At 43.2% G+C, this 23,029-nt stretch overlaps 2 pseudogenes; both read right to left on the bottom strand.

The window, feature by feature from the left end:
• Nucleotides 1–764: 764 nt before the first annotated feature.
• On the bottom strand, nt 765–15,834 carry LOC123485105 (annotated as a pseudogene).
• A 906-nt stretch (nt 15,835–16,740) lies between these two features.
• LOC123485106 lies at nt 16,741–22,622 on the bottom strand (annotated as a pseudogene).
• Between the last annotated feature and the right edge of the window lie 407 nt (nt 22,623–23,029).

Here is a 23,029-nt window from a genome sequence, read left to right on the forward strand (position 1 = left end):
TTTTTGGATAAATTTGGCAGCAGAACTTTGTATTGCAATATCAAAAACATAAATTCCATCCTCAATGTACAGTTCAGCATGTGTTTAATAAGTACTTGGCGCATGATAGAATGAGTGTCTTCAGAACTGTCTTTGCAAAAGGATAAGATATGTTAGAAGATATGATATGCTGAAGGGTCGATTCCATTGCTTGTTGTGTTTATGCAGTGCTATGAGGACAGAGGTCAAGAGAGGACAGTTACAGTAGAGAGCAACAACCAAAGTTTGTGCCTTGCTTGGCTAGATATTGCTAAGTAATCAGGAGTCCACAGGCTGTCGCTTTTATGCAGCTGCTGGCTGGGGTTGACATGGGCTGTATCCCAATACTCCTAAAGTATGCTCTCCTCCCCCATGAATTTAAAAGCATTGGATTGGTGTCAGCGCTAGGCTAGAGGAGTTGCTACCATATTTCCTATAGCAGTTGCTTTCCCAAATCCATGAAGGAAAGGAACAAGTGCACACTTAGGGCCAAAGGAAGGGTTGAGAATTGGGGCGCAGCTTAGGTTTTGTTGGTGCTGGAGGGAGGTGTCATGCCGCTGATCTTGGCATATTTCTAAGGTCATGGTTCCTGGTTCCTCCTCTAGGCCTCCTGAAGACCAACCAGCGCACAGCGCTCTCTGTTTCCACAGCTCAGCCCTCACGTTGTGATCGTAAGTAATGTCCGGCCCATTCGGCTTTCTCCCCGTTATAGAAGTAGCAGCCTCCGACCCCCTCCAGCTAGAGCCTTAACAGCCAGGATAGCTGTGGGGCGCTCCCCTCTCGGCTGGGGTCTGGAGATGACACAGAAATAACTTCTTTTTTTTATGGCGGGACAGGCAATTTCTTCATAAACACGACATAGTGGTCCTCTGTTCTGTTTTCAAAATTGTAAGCTTGTATACAAAATTGTCAAACTGAAGCCCAGTTCTATCAATCATTCGAACCTGCAACATTAATGCTTTCACAAACAGGATGTACAGTGAGGGAAAAAAAGTGTTGATCCTCTTGCTTTGATTTTGTGCGTTTGCCCACTGACAAAAGAAATTATCCAGTCTATAATTTTAATGGTAGGTTTTATTTGAATAGTGAGATACAGAATAACAACCAAAAAATCCAGAAAAACACATGTCAAAAAAACGTTATAAATTGATTTGCATTTTAATGAGGGAAATAAGTAATTGACCCCCTCTCAATCAGAAAGATTTTTTGCCTCCCCAGGTGTCTTTTATACAGGTACGAGCTGAGATTAGGAGCACACTCTTAAAGGGAGTGCTCTAATCTCAGTTTGTTACCTGTATAAAAGACAACTTTACACAAAGTCAATCAATCAATCAGATTCCAAACTCTCCCACCACAGCCAAGACCAAAGAGCTCTCCAAGGATGTCGGGGACAAGATGGTGAGACCTACACAAGGCTGGAATGGGCTACAAGACCATCACCAAGCAGCTTAGTGAGAAAGGTGACAACAGTTAGTGCGATTATTCGCAAATTGAAGAAACACAAAATAGCTGTCAATCTCCCTCGGCCTGGGGATCCATGCAAGATCTCAACTATGTGAGTTGCAATGATCATAAGAGCTGGTGAGTAATCAGCCCAGAACTGCACGGGAGGATCTTGTCAGTGATCTCAAGGCAGCTGGGACCGTAGTCACCTAGAAAATAATTGGTAACACACTACGCCGTGAAGGACTGAACTCCTGCAACCATCCCGCAAAGTCCCCCCTGCTCAAGAAAGCACATATACAGGGCCATCTGAAGTTTGCCAATGAACAACTGAATGATTCAGAGGAGAGCTGGGTGAAAGTGTTGTGGTCAGGTGAGGCCAAAATCGAGCTCTTTGGCATCAACTCAGCTCGCCGTGTTTGGAAGAGGAGGAATGTACCTATGACCCCAAGAACACCATCCCCACCGTCAAACATGGTGGTGGAAACATTATGCTTTTTGGGTGTTTTTTTTCTGCTTAGGGGACAGGACAACTTCACCGCATCAAAGGGACGATGGGCGGGGGCCATGTACATTCCAAATCTTGGTGAGAACCTCCTTCCTTCAGCCAGGGCATTGAAAATGGAGTCGTGGATAGGTATTCCAGCATGACAATGACCAAAAACACACGACCAAGGCAACAAAGGAGTGGCTCAAGAAGAAGCTTTTACAGTAAGGTCCTGGAGTGGCCCAGCCAGTCTCCAGACCTTAATCCCATAGAAAATCTGTGGAGGGAGCAGAAGGTTCGGTTGCCCAAGCGTCAGCCTTGAAACCTTATAGACTTGAAAAGAAGATCTGCAAAGATGAGTGGAACAAAATCCCTCCTGAGATGTGTGTCTGCAAACCTGGTAGCCAACTACAAGAAGACGTCTGACCTCTGTGATTGCCAACAAGGGTTTTGCCACCAAGTACTAAGTCATGTTTTGCAGAGGGTCAAATACTTATTTCCCTCATTACGAAAATGCAAATAAACGATTATATAAAATTGTTTGTCATGCGTTTTTCTGGATTTTTTTGTTGTTATTCCGTCTCTCGCTGTTTAAATAAACCTACCATTAAAAGTATAGACTGATCATGTCTTTGTCGGTGGGCAAGTTACAAAATCACTGCAGCGGATCAAATACTTTTTTTCCCTCACTGTAGTCCTCTGTTCGGCCATTTAAAAATGTTAAATACATTTCACAACTGAATTGCTAAGCAGCTTCAGTTGAGTTTCACCTTGTCCCCAGGCTCAATCGCTAGAAGCGGCAGCTGGGCAGGCCGATTAAGTTAGGCTATTTAGATATGCGACAAACAGTTGTTTCAGCAATCCTAAGGGGTCTGTGGGCTCTCAGGTGAACTAACACGTCTGTCCTGGCAGCAGCAGCCTGTGGTGGGTGATGTGCAGCAGGCCAAGCAGCATCAGGCAGGTTAAGTGGAAGAGGTTAGAGAGGGAGGAAGCAGAGCCAGACTGATCTATTGCCAGGCCATGTCTACTGCTCTGGGAACGCCTGGAGCTTATATAAGGGGCATATGGCGGCTCCTAAATGGGCCCACTGCACTGGAGGAGAAACAACGTCAACACAGAGCATTTTAAACACTACACTCGCTGCCCGTGGGAGTCTGTATTCACGTCCCTCATTTAACCACACAAACACAATCAACAACACATAGAGAGTGAATGTCTTTGCCCGTTGGGAACTTCAAAAGTCAAGAAGAATTTGCTCCCCACATAATATATTTGGACTAGAGATGAGGTTTTAGTAATCCCAATTGTTGTATGGCCAAAAACAGAGACAATGTGATTAACACCTTGAGTGGAAAATGTGAATGAAGACACTCGACAGACAGGACGGTTGATTTCCAAACAGTAGATGTGAAATAGCCCATAATGAAATTATTCAACAGATGGGCCACAAGACAAGACCACCAGTCCAGAAATTAGTATACCACGTCTTAGAGAAGCACAAATACAAATAAAATAATAGATGTCTCACTTATAAAATAAATACTCATAGAGAAAGAGAAACGTGATGAACATTGAACAAAACAATATTCATGCATGTCCTTTATTTCTTAGGGTGATCGTCACTTGTAATATGGACATAGGACCTAAGCAACCTTCTGTGGCCAGTGGGCATCACATAGCCTCACCCTCCATAGTGCAGTTAGTTGGCAACACAAATGCTGCAAAACAAATGCTAGCAATACAAATGCTGCAATACTCAGCAATCCAAACCTCCAGTGGATATGAGACATATTTCCAAAACACAAAACCCGAACCAATCAGATAATGAAATACAATTCACCACTAGACCCCAGTTCCAAGACAACAGCACTCCAAAAGAAATTATGATGGAGATAGATAACAATATCTGGCAATATCAACTCTCATTATCTTTGTGGAATATGAGTATCGAGGAAATGAAAGCCAGCTCTTTTTCAGGCTATCATTATCTTTGTCACCCTCGAAATACTGTATATACTTTTTACTCTTAAAGCCCAACTAGGTAAGGCTTAATTTCCCAGCACAGTTCTCCGTGTTAAAAAAGTACACAGTCATCTAAAACTATTCAGACAAACAAGCTAATTGGCTACACTGTCTCCCTATTAAACTACACTAATACAGAATGTGACATTTTAGATGCAGATTTAAAGGCGATTTAAATCATTAAGAAATAAACAAAATTGCCATTACTGCATTTGATTGCAGCTAAATTGTTGTATGCGGCAAAATTGTAAGCAGGTTGATGTTTTTTGGGACTAGGTCTTTAGCAGAACAGTTGCAAATTCAAAATTGGCTATATTGTAAAAATTCCTGAAAACAAAAAGTTGCTTTTTTGTTCTTAATTTAAGGTCTGGGCATTAGGGTTAGCAGTGTGGTTTAGGTTAGGGTTAGGTTTTAAATGATTTGATGACTTTGTGGCTGTGCTAGCTAGTGACCACTCTGCAGAGCTGCCTCCAGGGCATGATTCATGGCGAAAAATGCCAACCTGCTAATTATAATGGGAATTATTCTGTGCCGTTTGCACAGGCTTCTCTCAAATTGTGATGGAGTTTTCATAAATAACACACACCTCTCTCACTAGTGGAGGCTGCTGAGGAGAGGGCGGCTCATAATAATGGCTGGAACAGAGCGAATGGAATGGCATCAAACACCTGGAAACCATGTTTGATGAGGTTGATATCAATCCGCTCCCAGCCATTCCCCGAACCCATCCCCCCCCAATTAAGGTGCCACCAACCTCCTGTGCCTCTCCACTCACCTGTGGTTATAAATTAATTGATAACCACCCCATTTAAACACCCTTTGATGTAACTATAATTTACATTATTATATTATCTCAGAACCCCAACTTATAGCAATTATAATCATTTTTTAAAACACAGGATTCTACAGCAATATGATAAACAGCAAATACAGCATGAAGGCTAAATAGTAAGAGGTTGGACCATTCCACATGTGTTGCACCTTATTAGTATTCTAATCAATCACCGCTGTTAAGCTTTGGTCAAGCGTAGAAGCTTTTCCTATTACCATATCTATCTTTGGTCCATTTCTCCCTCAAGTATGCCAAATTCCTAAGTATTTGTAGAAGGTCGTTTACCGTACCTTGAACAGTCCTACAGAACTTTCAGCATAGTTTATGTTATCCTATAGTGAAGTAAAAGACTGTTAGGTGAAATACTATGACACTGTTGTTCGTTTTGTGAAGGAATAACGCGCAACCTAAACTTTAACATTGACACATCATGTGGCCCACATCTATATTTGATGCATTTTGTCTCAGGTTCCTAACCCCAATAAACTGGGCTTTAAATATTTGAATGGTCATCTAGATGAAGATTCTACTTTACCCTAAACAGCATTTTAGCCACAGGTTTCTTGGCTGCCTGGGCTGGAATACAGAGGCTGTTGTACAGGTCAGTGTCCACCATGCCTGGGTCTACTGCGTTGGATGTTACTGGGAACCCTCCTGCTGTTGGCTTCTCCTGCAGGTGGTATGTGAAGAGAACTAGAGCCAGTTTACTCTGAGAGTAGGCACCATGCGCACTGTGGCAGGACCTAGAGAAGAGAGAGGAGATGAGAAAGAGAGAGAGAGAGAGAAGAAGGAAAAGGGCAGAGAGAGAGAGAGAGAGAGAGAGAGAGAGAGAGAGAGAGAGAGAGAGAGAGAGAGAGAGAGAGAGAGAGAGGGTGAGAGAGAGAGAGAGGAATGGAGAAAGGGGGGGGAGAGAGAGAAAGAAAGGAGAGAGAGGAGAGAAAGGGAGGAATGGAGAAGAGGGAAAGGCGAGAGAGAGAGAGAGAAAGAGAGAGAGAGAGAGTGTTTCCCCGTTTCTTTTTCTTACACCGTTAGATTGTTTCTAGGTAGCACCGTTGTGCCTAGCCCTTCTGTAGCCAGCAGCAGCATCCACTCATTTCTCCCAGATGTGCCGATGCCATCTATCACATCACAGGCGAAAAAGGAGACACCGCTGCTCTGCCCTTCAGGCAAGGAGCCTCTCAATACAACTGATAATAATGGTTTATCACGCAACACTATCTGTCATCAAAACTAATAATGTTGTCCTGGTAAGAACATTTTAGAACATTTTAGTGTTTTTTATTGAGGTAAATATTTTAAAGAGTATCTAGAAGGGAACTCATGGGAATCAAGGAGCTTTGTCGGTCAATTAGATTCATTGGATATAGCTTGTATCTTGAAGTGAGAATGACATTCACCCATAGCCAACAGATAAATACTACTGCCCACAGTGATAAGTGTTTTAAATGTGCTACTTCATTGTCCATCAACCATGACTAATACCAAAGAGATTACAATACCATGTTGGGATTTTGATTTAGAGCGGTTGATTCAATTTCAGCAATCAATTGGACACCTGCGAGCAATGTTGGAAGCCATATCCCAAATAATCTGGGTCCGTATTCATAAAGCGCCTCAGCATAGGAGTGCTGATCTGGGATCATTCTGAGGCGCTCTGTGAATACAGCCGCAGGTCTGGTTCCTACCTGCCCTGTAGGTCTTCCATATTGAGTCTTCCAACGTAGTGTGTGGCGGAGGACATGGTGGCGGCGCGGGAGCAGGCGTCGTGTCTCCCAGACCTCTTCCAGTTTGTCCACGGGGAGGTTTGTCAGCAGGAAGTGTCCCAGATAGTTCAGACCAAAGTGCAGCTCAAAACCGTCCTCCGTCTTTCCCTCGGGAACCAGCATGATACCGGCTATAAAGGACAAGCAATATGACATTTCAATCAAGTGCTTTACAGATACCCAGCCTAAAACCCCAAAGAGCAAGCAATGCAGAGGCAGAAGCACAGTGGCTAGGAAAACTCCCTAGAAATATTCAATCAATATGTCAACAAGATATAACAGCTGTCTATGCAGATATACAGTAACTGATACTTCTGTTGAGTGATTTTTTAAATAAGAAATACATGGAACTGCTAAGGTCGTGGGTTCAATTCTCGTAGGATCACATCCGGTACACATGCCAAAAAAAGGTATGCACTCACTGGAAGACTTACAGTACAGTGAGTGCATCCATCTTTGTCTGTGTAGGCCTAAGTTCCTTTGGATAGAAGTGTCTGCTAAGTGGCATATATTCGTATTACATTATTATTAAAAACACTCCCTCTGAATAGATGCCTGACCTCTAGGTGTGCTATAAGACTGCAGACGATGGTCAGCAAGACCTGTCTATATATGCCATTTAGCAGGCGCTTTTATCCAAAGCGACTTACAGTCATGTGTGCATACATTTTTTGTGTATGGGTGGTCCCGGGGATCGAACCCACTACCTTGGCGTTACAAAGCGCCGTGCTCTACCCAGCTGAGCTACAGAGGACCAGTCTATCAGTCTATGGTCTCTCAAGCACACACCATCCCCTAATGGAGATTGAAACAGCTCATTAAATACCATTGACCACATGGTAATGGAGATTACAACAATGCCTTTGTCAATAACACTAGTGGACATGCAATTAGATGTCTAAAGTCAAAGAAATCCAAGTTGGCATCAGGCCTTGTACTACTAAAACATAGGGCATAGACAGAGAAAACTCACGGCATGGCGACAACTCTACTGACGGGGAATTCAGGGAAATCGGAATGCTATAGGGGCCTGCGTCCCCAAATGGCACCCTATTACGTAATTAGTGCAGAACTTTTTACCAGAGCCCTTGGGTCCTGGTCAAAAGTAGCGCACTATATAGAGAATAAGGTGCCATTTGGGGCTGTCCCGGGTCTGTGTAGTGATGACCTTTCCCTATCATTACTCCCTCAATGGGGGTAGCACTAACGTCTGCCCTAACGTCCTTCCTTCGCATCTATCATCCATTATCCATCAGCCAGGTGTGATATGTGGCGTTAGCTGCTGAGAGCATCTTGCAGACTGGTGAATTATTAATTCAGCCTGTTTGTAGGCAGAGAGTGGCTGACTGTTACCCCAGCCATGGAGCCCCCCCCCCAGCCAGTCCCGTGCCGGGTCTCCAAAGACCTTCTCTCAATAAAAGCTATTTTGTTAAAACAAACTGCCCTGGAGGACTACACAAGGGCTTTGCCTGAAATGCACCATATTCCTATAGCAGAGCACTACCTCATAGTGCTCTGGTCAAAGCAGTGCACTATAGGGAATAGGGTTCCATTTCGGAGGCCGCCTAGGACCAGGAGACACTGTATTTTCATGGGTTGACGACAACCTGTGTTTGTTATATTTTCAGATGAAATAACTACAGGAAGTTACTTTAAAGGGAATATTGTGGAGTATTGAATAAAGATTGGTTATAGTACCATTGTTGACAAGGACGTGAAGTGGTAGAGCCCTGGCTTTAAACCTGTGGACAAACTGCCGTACCGACTTCAGGGAACACAGGTCCAGGAACAGAAACTCCACTGTAGACAGAACACAAAACACACAAACAACATTAACATTCTTCTATGCCTAAATATACCGGCATCTAGTTTATAGCATCAACAAACCCAAACAAACATTACAATTGTCCTATGCTATAATACATAGATGTCTAGTTAGCTTCGTAATACTGTAGTAGTCAGTTGTATTGCAACGCCAATTGCTAACACAGGTCAGGAAAGGACAGGACATCATCCTTTAATTGGGTTCTACATCAACCATTGACAAACAGTAAAGTGATCATACCAGTCCACTTAAACAGCAAGACAGATCATTGCAAGGCTTTCAATGAGTAGAATGTTCAAATAAATTTCATATGCATAAAGTCCTCTCCTTGCTTTCAACATCTCAGGAATCTAATTATGCAAATCCTAATCTTTTATTTCCTTTCCCCCTGAAGGATAAAGCAGCTGTATGATAAGCCACGGTCTCATTCAGTAGTACAGTATAAGCCGTGAGACTAAAACTAAACACAAGGTAGATTACATTATGGCAATACACTCAGTGACCTGGCATGAATTAAACATGATATAGTCCAGCAGTTTAATAAAAAGAGCACAAAGCACGTTTAGATGTATATCCAATATTCTCTAGTATGGAAACTATAACCGACAAAACATTGTTACAAGAAAAGGTGGAGAGAGGTAATTGTGTATGCAGGAATAATTCTTATGGGCCAAATGATAGCGTGCTTATTTCCATCACCACAGGAAGAGACAGAGTGCTTCACTCAACTTTACTCATCTGCACTTAACAGTGCAAGGGAAAGAAATAGCGTTTTTTTTTTCTTGATCACTGCTTTCGGAACATAAAAAGGACCACGTTAAATCGTAATTAAATGAAGTCAAAACTTTTTAAAGTCAACGCTATAAAGAGACAGGAACAAGAATGTCATGACTGAAGCTAGTTCTACGGGTAGTTCTACAACATTACCCCCCACACACACACCACCACAGCAGAATCAGAATGTCATATCTCTGAACCACTTGGCTACAGCTTGTGGCGCCCGAACCAGTACTCAAGCACATAATTAAACAAATTATTTGTCCTATAATTAGGTAAATTACTCTGCATTACACTAATCACGGGACTCTTCCCCACTAAGTGTGAAGAGTGAACAGTGTTTCAAGCATTGTTGAGCTGCCGTATAAATGGTTCCATAAAATAAGAGTAGAGAAAGCTAAGAAATCCGCGATAAATGTAGATCTTCTGTTGGGAATGAGTACTACAGATGGAAAGATATGCAGCAACTCTTGGTAGAAAAATGGATGTTTGCTTCAAAAAATCGGCCTTTTATTGTTAAAACCATTCTGTAAATGCCTTCATAAGGGTACTAGGAAAGACCCATAGGGGATGTGTGTTTGTATACTAACGACCCATAACTGTACTGTACATATTTGTGTAAAGAGAGGGGTCAAGAGGTCAATTGACAGCCCTGTAGAGAGAGAGGACAGAGGACATCGCTCTGTAATGATCAGTGTTGTGTGAGTCGCGGTGAGTCAACAAAGGCCTTGCAAGCTAACAATCTCGTATCTTAAGTGGGAGATAACAAAACATGCCCCCGGCTAATGGCTTGTATAAGGTCATCCCAAGAGACCGTGATTTACAAAGGATAGAAAGTGGTGAGAGCTGTTTCTTTGTCCCTTGTATGAGTAAGCTAACTACAGTTGAAGTCGGAGGTTTACATACACCTTAGCCAAATACATTTAAACTCAGTTTTTCACAATTCCTAACAGTTAATCCTAGTAAAAGATTCCCTGTCTTAGGTCAGTTAGGATCACCACTTTATTTTAAGAATGTGAAATGTCAGAATAATAGTAGAGAGAATGATATATTTCAGCTTTTATTTCTTTCATCACATTCCCAGTGGGTCAGAAGTTTACATACACTCAATTAGTATTTGGTAGCATTGCCTTTATAAATTGTTTGACTTGGGTCAAACGTTTCGGGTAGCCTCAACAACCTTCCCACAATTAGTTGGGTGAAGTTTTGGCCCATTCCTCCTGACAGAGCTGGTGTAACTGGGTCAGGTTTGGAGGCCTCCTTGCTTCGCCTTTACACTTATTCAGTTCTGGCCACAAATTTTCTATAGGATTGAGGTCGGGGCTTTGTGATGGCCACTCCAATACCTTGACTTTGTTGTCCTTAAGCCATTTTGGCACAACTTTGGAATTATGCTTGGGATCATTGTCCATTTGGAGACCCATTTGCGACCAAGCTTTAACTTCCTGACTGATGTCTTCAGATGTTGCTTCAATATATCCACATCATTTTCCTTCCTCATGATGCCATCTATTTTGTGAAGTGCACCAGTCCCTCCTGCAGCAAAGCACCTCCACAGCATGATGCTGCCACCCCTGTGCTGCCACCCCCGTGTTCTTCGGCTTACAAGCGTCCCCCCCTTTTCCTCCAAACATACCGATGGTCATTATGGCTAAACAGTTATATTTTTGTTTCATCAGACCAGAGGACATTTCTCCAAAAAAGTACAATCTTTGTCCCCATGTGCAGTTGCAAGCCGTAGTCTGGCTTTTTTATGGCGGTTTTGGAGCAGTGGCTTCTTCCTTGCTGGCGGCCTTTCAGGTTATGTCAATTTAGGACTCGTTTTTACTGTGGATATAGATACTTTTGTACCTGTTTCCTCCAGCATCTTCACAAGGTCCTTTGCTGTTGTTCTGGGATTGATTTGCGCTTTTTGACCAAAGTACGTTAATCTCTAGGAGACAGAGCGCGTCTCCCTCCTGAGCGGTATGGCGGCTGCATGGTCCCATGGTGTTTATACTTGCGTACTATTGTTTGTACAGATGAGCGTGGTACCTTCAGGCATTTGGAAATTGCTCCCAAGGATGAACCAGACTTGTGGAGGTCTACAATTTTTTTTCTGAGGTCTTGGCTGATTTCTTTAGATTTTCCCATGATGTCAAGCAAAGAGGCACTGAGTTTGAAGGTAGGCCTTGAAATACATCCACAGGTACACCTCCAATTGACTCACATGGTGTCAATTAGCCTATCAGAAGATTCTAAAGCCATGACATAATTTTCTGGATTTTCCAGTTTTGTTTAAAGGCAGTCAACTTAGTGTATGTAAACTTCTGATCCACTGGAATTGTGATACAGTGAATTATAAGTGAAATAATCTGTCTGTAAACAATTGTTGTTTTAAACTTCCGACTTCAACTGTATATGGTGGTTATATGCTTCAGAAATCATTGCAGTGGAAATAATCTAATAGCATAAAAATATCCAAACTAATGCATATTTATTATCTTTCTCCTTCTTCCTTTCTTCCTCTAGAACACTTAAACTCTCGTAAATATCAAGCTCTTAGGATTTTACCATGAATTCATCCTCCAGAAATGAACATACCCATAAAAAAAATATTTAAAAAACTTATGAACTGAGAATGTGTGTTCCCAATAAGCGATCTCTATTCTAATCACGGTCCAATATTGACCAATATTTGCATAGATTACAATTATTATTTGGAAAAAATATCCATGCTGTAGTAAATATTATTCCAATCCATCTCTAGTGCCAGAGCTTTGTCATGGTGCCAGATCTGTCATGAAGGAATGAGGGTATCCTCCAGACTCGTCACAGTGCAAAAGAGCCAGCTGGAGGACACAGACTAGAAGGCGTTGTGCCATCTGGAATATCAACAAAATGTGTCATCCAAAGACGGGTTGAAATACTGCCATCTTCCAGAAGTACATTCTCTCTCTGACCAGTTCCGACTACTGCTGTACTTGGACAAACTGACCAGCTGCTGTCCAATGACAGGACAGAGGACTGGCAACAGGCTGGCAGCTAGTTTGACGTCCAGCTGCAGCTCGGGATAAGAGTTTATAGATAGGTTGATGCTGCTCAGAAAAAGGAGGAGGAGAGGACAGATTGGATGGTAAATCAGCAGGATGTCTATTGGCATGGATTCATCTCTCACTCTCCGTTGCAAAAAGGAGGTATGAAAATCAGGAAGTAGTTTAAGGAGATGGATGTAGCCACTGGTGTCGCAAACTAAAAGGTGGGCTTTCTGACAATTCACCAACTTTTTTGCTGAGACACCGCAATGATCATAAAATACCAGCAGATACTGTACGTTTCTAGATGATCGTAAATAACAGGTTGACTGTACAGTGTACAGCGGTTGCGGTCCAACATATCACACCAAAAATGTACCAGATGGACTAAAGGCTCAGACACCGCGACAACAAACTGCTAAAAGCTGCGGTGGCCGTCCTCTATTTTGCCACGTCGCGGTGTGTTATAGCGTCCACCAACGAGCTATGGATGTTTTTGCCGTTTCAATATGTAGAATCATCGGAAATTGACTGCTGATATTCTGGTCAAAGGCACGCGGCCGTCCATAGTTCTGGCCCCCGGCTTCCCACAACCATTTTGAGGCTAAATTCATCGTTAGAACTTTGTAGGAGCATCTTTAAATCTCGGCACTGGTTCACAAAACCATCGTCACCACATTTGCCCTTGAAAACTCTTGTTATTTAATGACTGCCTCAGACCACTCGTAGAACAGATAAGTGCGTCATTTTTTGCCCTTCCGCGTCACTTTATACACAGAAGATCTCAGCTAACACAAAATCAACTTGTTTATCTGTCTTTCTGTGACGCAGCAACGTCAGAACGAATGTGACTACAAATACAAAGTTGCCAATGTCTTTGCAATTGTTACAAACAAGCTTAGGATATACAAGATGCTTCAAATGAAAACCGGAAAATATACATACAGTATAGACAATATAGGTCTATATTTAAATAATATTGATATAAATGTAATGTTCATTCAATTGAGTTTTATTAAGCTATTTGTAGGCTACGCTACTGTCCGATTTCTTCTTGAGCAGATGGTCGGGGGGCCAGAACATTATTACAAATAATTTGAAGGCTGCAAATTGACCGCAAGAAGCCCAAACAGATAGATTTGACTAAACATAATAATTTCAAACCTTGCTTACATTTGTATACGATCACGTGTCTCTCTATTATGCGTGGGAATACTTTTTCCTAAATTAAAATCACTTGATCGCTGATTTCCTGGTGTTTTTACAGTCATTTATTTATTTTGGGGGGAATTAAACTGGAGAATGCCAGTTGCGGAACCATGCTATAGGTGATATCTCATAGGCTTTGATCCGTTGTCAGTATTTTGGAATAATTCTAATGTTAAGGTAAGGTTTGAAAGGGAGAAAGCTGATCCGAGAGCAGCGCTGCCTTTCTTTCATCCTATTAGTATCGACACATACCTCAGCGGCGCACTTAGCGACCCGTTCTCTCTGCGGGGTTTTGGGAAGCGCATGTTACATCTTTGGCCGTTGTCGTAAAGACAAGACTCATCGTTAAAACACACCCATAAGCCTACGTTCTATCGCTATGGAAACCGGGCCCTCGTATGTTTCCCCTCTTGTAGGGCGTCTTGAATAAGGAACAGGGTTAAACTGTGGAGGGGGCAGAATGAACGAGGCTTATAGACCTGAAGCTACTGTCTCTAAGCATTGTCTTGCCTTGCTGGTGACTTAGCAAACACATTCCTGACAACACACAACTCTGTTCTATTGTCTCCGTATGCTGCTGATGAAGCAAGGTTAGACATTCAGGCCCTACAAAGGTTAGGGGAGAATTCCTGGTGACATGCCACACAAAAAATCTCCTCAACTATCCAATCTTAACACAGCAAACAAACACAGTGAAATTGATTGATTATATGTTGGGTGACAAGGACAAACTCCAACATATAGAGCTAAACCTATACAAAAATGAGCTCAGAAATGCATCTATGGGCAGACATTATTAGTGGCTCTCAGGCCTACCATACACACTATTTAGACAATCAGATATCCCTGTTCATGTAGGAACTCTTGCTGTTCTGCCTCCCACACAGCTTGTTAGAGGCTTGCTAAACACTGCTTGCCTGACAGTGCATGCCCAGGGCTGGGCGGAGATGGGGAGAGGAAGGGGATACCAGGCACCAAGGGGGACATCTCTTGTTTTTAATACAAACTAGCCCATTTCTCATTTCCCCACATCTATCATTATTACTCTGTGGCGCAGGGCGTACATGACAATGATGTAAACCTGGCTGACTGGAGCTGTGCAATGATCATTGTCATCTCAGCACCAGAGAGGAAGGGAAAGAGAAGCTGCCTGCTTGGGATCAAAGATGCTGTCTTCCCTCTCCTTTCCAAACAGCCTCTTTAAATCACATCTGCATGACAATGAAACTGAGACTGGTTGGCAGCAGTTAGCTTTCCTCCTCGTGCTGATCAAACACAAGCACCGACAAACACATCTCCCTCTCCACTCCCCTGCTCCCACTCGTGTGACCTTTGCTTTTATCAAAATAAATGGAAAAAAGTAAATTAAAGGAAGGAGGGACCGGAAAAAAAAGGGAATTGAAGAGAAAACCTGCTGCTTTAGATAATTGCCTTTGGATGGACTCTGGCGTCCAAGCCGCCTCTGACAAGGTGCAGGTGGACATACATCCTCCCTCGGTTACAAAGCAGGAGAAGTGGTTTACTCTTACCAGCATGTACCCACATTTTTTACCCCGGGAAACACAGCTAAAAGCCAGGCCACTGTAATGGCTGTGTGGAAAGCGATTATGAAGCGGAAGAGAGAGAGGGAGAGAAAAAAAAAAACAGAGGAGAGAGAGAGATAAGAGGAGAGAGAGGCTATAAGGAAATAGTCATGGGAAATTACCTTTCCCCTCGCTCCCCTCTTCGTGGATCTTCTTCACAGCTTGCAGGCCTTCCTCTTCAGCTTCCCAGCTGGAGGAGAGGGGAACAAAGAGGATGGATGGAGGGATGAATGGGGGTACTCTGGAGCAGCAGGTATCCTCCCCCTCATCATAGAGACCAAGGAGAGCCAAGTGAAAGACTAAACCTACACTTCTGATTTGGGTTTCATAAATTATGATTTCCTTGCAATACCCTATTAAATTTAATTGATGAGTCAAATTTGATTAGGTTAGGGAAATAACTGCCTTAGGCAGGATGTGTTAGTAATGTACAGTATCAAAGATTCCATTAGATTCCTTATGTACTTAAGTGAAAATCAGTGCAACAACATTATTTAGGCTACAATTCAACAAAACATGAACCTAAGGATCTTAGCACACAGGCTTCAACTACGTTGGATTGAGCATTTTAGATGATTTGGGAGATTGCTGAGTTATGACCAAAGGTGTGTGTACAATACCTATAACCACATGCATGCCAAGGCTTGCCAGGTGTCTTGCAGTCTCATAACCCATTCCTCGGGCACCCCCCCGTCACTATGGCAACCCTTCCTTTTGTTTGGGCAAAACTTGTGAGAAGAAAAAGAAAACTACGTTCCATACGTTGCCATTACCTTGCAATACAATGGAACATCTATGGGTTAATACAAACAGGCGTATTTCTTCCATCCAGTCCAACCTATCACAAGTACCATCAAACATCATTCCGCTAACTGACTTAATTTTTGTTTTGCCCATTATAAAACACACAGTACAGTACTTCCATTTTTGGGGCAATTTGTGTTGTGTCAGAGATTACATTGGTTATAATCTGCAGTTATTGAAGTGTACAGTGTGGAGTTGGACTGAAGACAAGTGAGTCACAGGTCAATGTGTCTGTAACGACCTCTAGCCCCTTATTATCGATGCCATATGGATCCATTTTGCTTGACAACAACAGTTCCTGCACCTGAAGATACAATTACCTTGCGCGACAAGCACCACAAAGGACAGCCTGCCGCGGCCAGACAGTTTAACATTACTAAAATTAGAGCCGCAGTGCTTATCTATGCACTGATGGTAATCAGGATTGTTAAAATTTGAACTCTATTACATTTCTCCCCAACAGATTTGCATCACATTTGCAGTGGCGGCTGGTGGTTGGTTAAATGGGCAGTTTGTTGCTCATTTAGTTTCAAAACCTATAACGCAATTTGATACCTTAATAGTCCCATCGGGACTCATCTGAGGAAATTGTATTGGACACATTGAACACAAAATGAACACGAGCATGCAGAGATTCAAACGATATAGGATATACTTTATGTACTTCTGCCGAGTTCAGTATACACATAACAAAGCTTGGCACATCAAAGCTAATCTCAAAGCGTACCGTAAGGACAGCTTAAACAGTCTAAGGACTTCAAAGAACAAAGCGAACAATGACTCAGAAATAACTTGAACATTGGGACAATAAAATACATTTAGCCCTACATCAAATAGTTAATCAAATAAAATTATAGCATCATCAGAAATAGAACATTCGCGGGTGTTACACTCCCATAAATCCCTTTCACTAGTAGACAACTAAATGTCATCAGATAGTCTTAGTAAGTATTTCCTTTAGGATTAGGTATTGTGACTGTTTGGTACTGGGCAGTGGACTGCCCAGTTATTCCATGGCCTGACCCAGGTGCTCTGTCCGAAGGCCCATTCCCCTGAGTCATCCTCAATAGGTTCCAGCCTCATTGCAGCTCCGCAAGTTTTCATAGAGAAACACCTGTTGGTCTACATGTGCCCGGGTGAGGCGGTTCCTCTTGCCACAGAAGAAAGTCCCTGAGGAGCTGAACAGTCTGTGGGAGGGGACCTCCCTAGTGGGGGACACACAGTACTTCTGGAGCACCTAGGAGAGTGGAATAAGCCCATGCGGTCGACCACCAATGGAAGGGCTTCGTTGAGACCCAGGATCTTCTGAGATTTGAAGTTGCTCAGCTCTTCTCACGACACTGAGCATGTAGCTCCTCTTGGTTCGTCAGTGCCTGACTGGCAACAATATCACGGCCAAAGGGTTGCCTGCATTGCTACATGAAGGAAACTGTTTGTCAAGAGTCTGTTTTTTGTTGGGTGGCTCATCAGAAAGAGGAGCCAATTCATCTGTAACCACATTCTCATTCCTCTGTTTCTCAAGAATGGCTTTGGCCTCTTCAACGACTTTACTCTCCCACTTGGGAGGCGGTGGGTGGGGGGGACAGGAAAAGGAAGCCTCTTGTAGCAGGGGATCCGGAAAGTGGCGGCGTTGAGAAGGCGTTGCAATCCCGGGACGTCTGCGGGTATGTGCTGGATAACACTTTGGAGATGGCCTCTTTGGCCATGCCCGACCTCTTTTGCGTCCCCTTCTTTGGCCTTGAGGTTGTGTTTCCAGTAGCATGTGAAGGACAGGCCTCACCATACTACTGGTCGGATACCTACAGTCTGTTATCATGTCCAGCTACCAGTTTGAAAGGTTGCAGAACTCCCAATCAAGCCCTCAGCCATGTTCCATTCACTGTCCTTGAAACTCAGCTGATGGTTGTCCACTGTCCTCCATGAGTACCACACTGATAACGGCCTGCTCTGCTCTTTCAGGCGCTGGAGCATAGTCAGCGTGGTCCCCCAGGATCGGACCCTGTCTCTGATGAGGACACACTGGGAAGGCCTTGTCGCCTCTGCTTCTCTCGCAGCAGATACATCGCCATCACAGACTGTTGGAAATAATCAACAAGTTTACGGCAGCGTCCCAAAAAGCTGTCAATTCTGGGGGCTGAAAGGCCTCATCCATCCCTCGATTTATAGTGTGGCCAAGGCAAGGCATCTGCACGGATAGATCCCAGAAGAGAGCAAGCTTTGACAATGTCCAATGAGCCGTTAGTGGTGGCACCGTTGACTTTGTGAGTTATCCCCCATTCGGCAAAAGCTTCGTACAACGCTCTGGTAATATTCTCAGCTGTATTGTCCTCTGGAACTTCAAAGGTTTTCAGGCACTTGGAACTCATGGAGAAACCGGAACCTAGTCCGTTTTGGTTCAGGGAGTGCATGGACAGAGATGTAGGTCCTGTTCTGGGTTTTGGCTTTGCCAAAGGTCAGTTGAGACACCGCAGATTCACCACCCCTGCCACCTCACCCAGCACTGCATCTCGGATCTGGTTGTACCTCTGTGGTAGGGCCTTCATTGCCGCGTCGATTTTGCTAGGGGCAATACCTTGGATCTGCAGTCCTTAAAAGGGCCTGAAAGGTGGGTTCTTCCACCACAGACACAGGAGTACATCCCTTCACAGACAAAGCTGATGACCGCAGATGTCAGATCATTATGCCGATCGGTTGATATTTTCAACGCTGGACTCTGCTTCAGGATGGCTTCCTGACATTGCTGCTGCATAGGTTCAGTCTTTATCTTGGAGTAGGCGTTGCGGCCGCCTCACGCATCTGCTCGTGTTGCTCTTCACAAACTCACAGAACTCAACTGGGTGGTTCTTCTCCAGGTGGTACGAGAGATTGGAGGTGTTGCCGGAATATGCTATTTGAGTCATACATATGCGACAGTAAATCCTCCTCCAGTGTAGTATACACCCATCCATCGGTGTCACAGCCGAAATACCTCCACTATACTTTACTTTTTGCCCTTGGATGTGCAACAAGCTGGAGATTAGATGAGGAAACACTTTTGGCCTCCATTTTGTTCCTCTGGCTAATGATCCTTTTCGGTGCCTTCACTCATTACTGAGTACTAACAAAAGCAGTGAGATAAAGGTAGTTAGTGAGATAACAAAGGTCAACAACCGGTTAACAATAGGAAAATAAAACGTCAGATACGGGCTTTTAACGCAATAATTAATATGCCATAACTACATTTTTTTCTTATTTGTAATTCAACCTATTCTCTAAATAAAATATTTTAAGAGCCAGTACAGAATGAGAGGAGTGAAACAGCAGGACTATTAGATGGCTTCGGTCCCCCAAGATGCCCCTTCAGCTTGCCTCTTCCCTGCTGTGGAGGACATTGCGTCAATTTAAACATAAATCTAGGGGACACAATGCAATCTGCTTTGAGTATTGACAATTTTGTTTATCCAATCATTTCTCTAATTACTAGCCTGTCTTATCTTGGTTGGGAAACAAAAAAATTGCCTAACCCTATCACTCATCATAAAGCCTAGGGCCCAATTACACAAGCATACTTTTGCCAAGGCTAAAACTAACATCAGTTACAGCTTAGGCCCAAAATGACGCAACTGAATTCTTTGCATGCTTAGGTATGTTTGAGGGTTTTAATTGGCCTTTTCTATGGAGGAATACAACACTGCTATTGTGTCAGTAAGTAGGCTAGATTACAAATCCACATGGGGATTTCGACATTCCAGTCTGTGTGAACAAAGGGAATCTGGGCTAAAGGGTTGATTACCCCATCCTCCCAAAAGCACTATAGTTCACACAAGGCGCTTATGTAGTGAGAGTACCATGACATGCTGATTCACCTTACAAGGCATCGTGTTATGGCATACTATGCATTTATGAATACTGAAAATGTGCATAGGAATATATCAAAAACCCTCCACAATACAGACCTAGACTACTATTTTTTGTAGAATGTAGCTGCTGTGCTGTACTCACTCAGTGAGCATACAAACACTATACTCAAATGTAGGGTTAAACTAGCCTAGGTCTGGGTATGGGGTTGCGTGTATTTTTGTAGAATGGAATGCTGACCTTAATATTTTGTTCTTGAAGTGACCGGTTATGTAATGCAGATCTATCACATCACACTTGCAGCCTCGATTTATGACAGCCAGTTATATCAATTCCTCGACAATTTGTTAAACAGTGTTTGCATTTTGATATTAATTCGCTAGCTAGTCAATTTCTCTGTCAAATTGGCTATTTGTTGTTGAAAGCCTTCACTAGCTAAACTAGCTATTTAGCTAACGTTAGCTGACAAGCTCTAGACAGCAGCTAACGTTATAGGCTAGGAGAAGTGATCATCACAGCTGCATTCCAATAGCTTCAATAAATACGGGGATGAACAGAAAATTCTATCCTGGTAACCTAAAAACTTGTTGAACAGTTGATACAGAATAACTATAATTCCGACTAAATACAGCCTCAAAATTGGTAAAATGAAAGACAGTAGCCACATCTCTGTGCCAGGTCTCTCCTTTTTTTTCAGTCTTTGGATTCCGTGCTGCTCCGCACTTACACTGGTGCTTCGCTGAGTTCCTCCTCTTTGCTCTGTGAGTGCGCTGAAGCGCGCATCCTCCTACTCGACATTAGTTCTGCCCCCTCAGTAAGCTGTATCACGAGTAGGGCACGCAACTGGCTGGAGGCGTTGAGAGGTATGGAAGGAAAAAAATAAATCATCGGCAATCTCATTTCACGATCTGTACATTACATCAAATATAATAACACATCAGCATTTTTTTCTTTTAGATCTCTTACTTATATAAGTCAGATACATTTGTATAAATTATACATGGAAACATTGGCTTTATCATGAAAGCAGTGTCGGGCTTTGCTGGTTGAAAATAGTTGAGTTCACTTCTCTTATAGGGGAAGTGGGGTAAGTTGAGCCACCGTTGTTTCTAGGAAACCATACACAAAATTAATCATTTGACCAAATATTCAGGAATGTCATCATTTCATGGAGTCTGCAAAGGAAAAACCACATGGAAAAAAAACGCAATTTTCACCAAGTCAAATCAACGTATTGTGTTAGAGGTTTCATGATGTTTGTATCTAAACCAAATTAGATAATTTAAAGATTGTTCTATATATCAGTTGGGGTCTCTATAAACTTCAATGTGAGGTCCTAAATCCTAGCATGAAAAGGTAGTGGTAATATTTCATTATGTTCAGAAATTTGTAGGCGGCTTAACTTACCTGTCCCGACCTCAATTTACCCCATACCCAGGGTAAATTGTGCCAAAACCACTTTTTTTTTTTGTACAAGCAATGATTTCAAAACTATAAAAATTTTACATGGATTTCCAGATGATACAAATATCCTGAAATATATGTAGATATATTTGTTAGAAAAAGAATACTATATTTCCCTTGCGGAGATGATGCTGAATGCAATAAATGGCTCAATTTACGTACTATCCCCTAAGGAGGGATGAATATACATAATATTGCCTAAGGCCCAAGGATTTGTGTGTAACTCCAAAGTTAGGCTTTTGCTCTAGTTGCAACACAGTCTTGCGTCAAGCAAGCGACAGGACTCTGATAGACCTAGTCGGTTTTGCTGTACATTGAAGCTGAGATCACACAGGAGTCTATCAGTTTATCCAAGCGTTTCCCTAAGTAGGGTGGCGACCCCATGTGGGAGAGCCTGATTTTAAAATGGGGTCGTGGAGAGAAACTCTGAAAGAAAAGTACAAAAAATCGCGCATGGTTTTGTAGAGCCCGCAGTTGCGTTAATAACCTCCGGTAGCCGCTAAATGCAGTTTGCAATAAACAGGGCGGTTTCTGTCTTCTTCGATCTATCCTGATGTGTCTTCTGTTTCCCTCTACATTGCCTCGCAAGCCGGAGCAGGCCTCCCATTAGAACAAGTGGACAAGACCAGACACCATTAAATCAGACTGGGTGAAATAAATGATGTCCATTTCTACAAAAAGTTCCTACAAAATTATTGCCTGGGTTGTTTTATTTTATTTTTTATTCAGCCGTTATTTAACTAGGCAAGTCGGTTAAGAACAAATTCTTATCTAACATTGACGGCCTACGTTGATCTTCTAAACTTCCCAAAGCTTCTTTGTGATTTCAGTCACTTCAACCCATACTTCCATATTTCCTTCGGATTTAAATACTGTCATAAAGTATAGTCAGACTGATTTATAATAGACCTGTCATAGCCCCAATTTAAAAGTTAACATTGGCTGTAGATTACATCACTTTTACATGGTGGTCTTTAAAACATTTTGATATCTTTCTCCCCCTCTCTCTCCAGATAAAATCTTACGACTTGTGTGCGGCCGGCGCCCAACAAACTGCCCGCTTGACCTATCCCCTCCTCTCTTCTCCCAGACCATCTCCGGTGACCTTCTCCCTTACCTCACCTCGCTCATCAACTCGCCCATCCTTGACCGCTGGCTGTGTCCTTTCCGTCTTCAAAGAGCGAGTTGCACACCCCCTTCTCAAAAAACCAACCCTCGATCCCTCTGATGTCCAGCAACTTTACAGACCAGTATCCCTTCTTTTCTTTTCTCCTCCCAAAACTCTTGAGCGTGCCGTCTTTAGCCAACTCTCTTTGCTATCTCTCTCAGACCATGACCTTCTTGATCCAAACCAGTCAGGTTTCGAGACTGGTCATTCTTCTAAGACTTGCTCTTCTCCCTGTGTCACGGAGGCTCTCCGCACTGCTAAAGCTGCTCTTCTCTCTCTCCTCTGCTCTTGTCCCTTTCTGTTCCTGTCTGCTGCCTTTGATACTGTGAGCCTTCTTACCGATTATCCTCTCGGCCCTCTCCGAGCTGGGCAGCATCTCCGGCGCGGCTCACTCTTAGTTGCGTCCTACCCCTGACCAGGTCGCTCCTACCAAGTGGCGTGGCGAGAATCTGTCTCCGCACCACATGCTCTCACCTCTGGTGTCCCCCAGGGCTCCAGTTCTAGGCCCTCTCCACCTATTCGCTATCCACCAAGTCACTTGGCTCCCCGTCATATCCTCACATGGCCTCTCCTATCATTGCTACACAGACGACACACTAGCTAATCTTCTGCTCCCCTTTCCCCCTTCTGGTTAGCAGGTGGCTAATCGCATCTCTGCCTGTCTGGCAGACATATCAGTGTGGATGACGGATCACCAACCCTCAAGCTGAACCTCGGCAAGACGGAGCTGCTCTTCCCCCCGGGGAGGACTGCCCGTTCCATGATCTTGCCATCCACGGTTGA

Source organism: Coregonus clupeaformis, unplaced genomic scaffold (assembly GCF_020615455.1).
Source record: "Coregonus clupeaformis isolate EN_2021a unplaced genomic scaffold, ASM2061545v1 scaf0575, whole genome shotgun sequence".
NCBI lineage: Eukaryota > Metazoa > Chordata > Actinopteri > Salmoniformes > Salmonidae > Coregonus > Coregonus clupeaformis.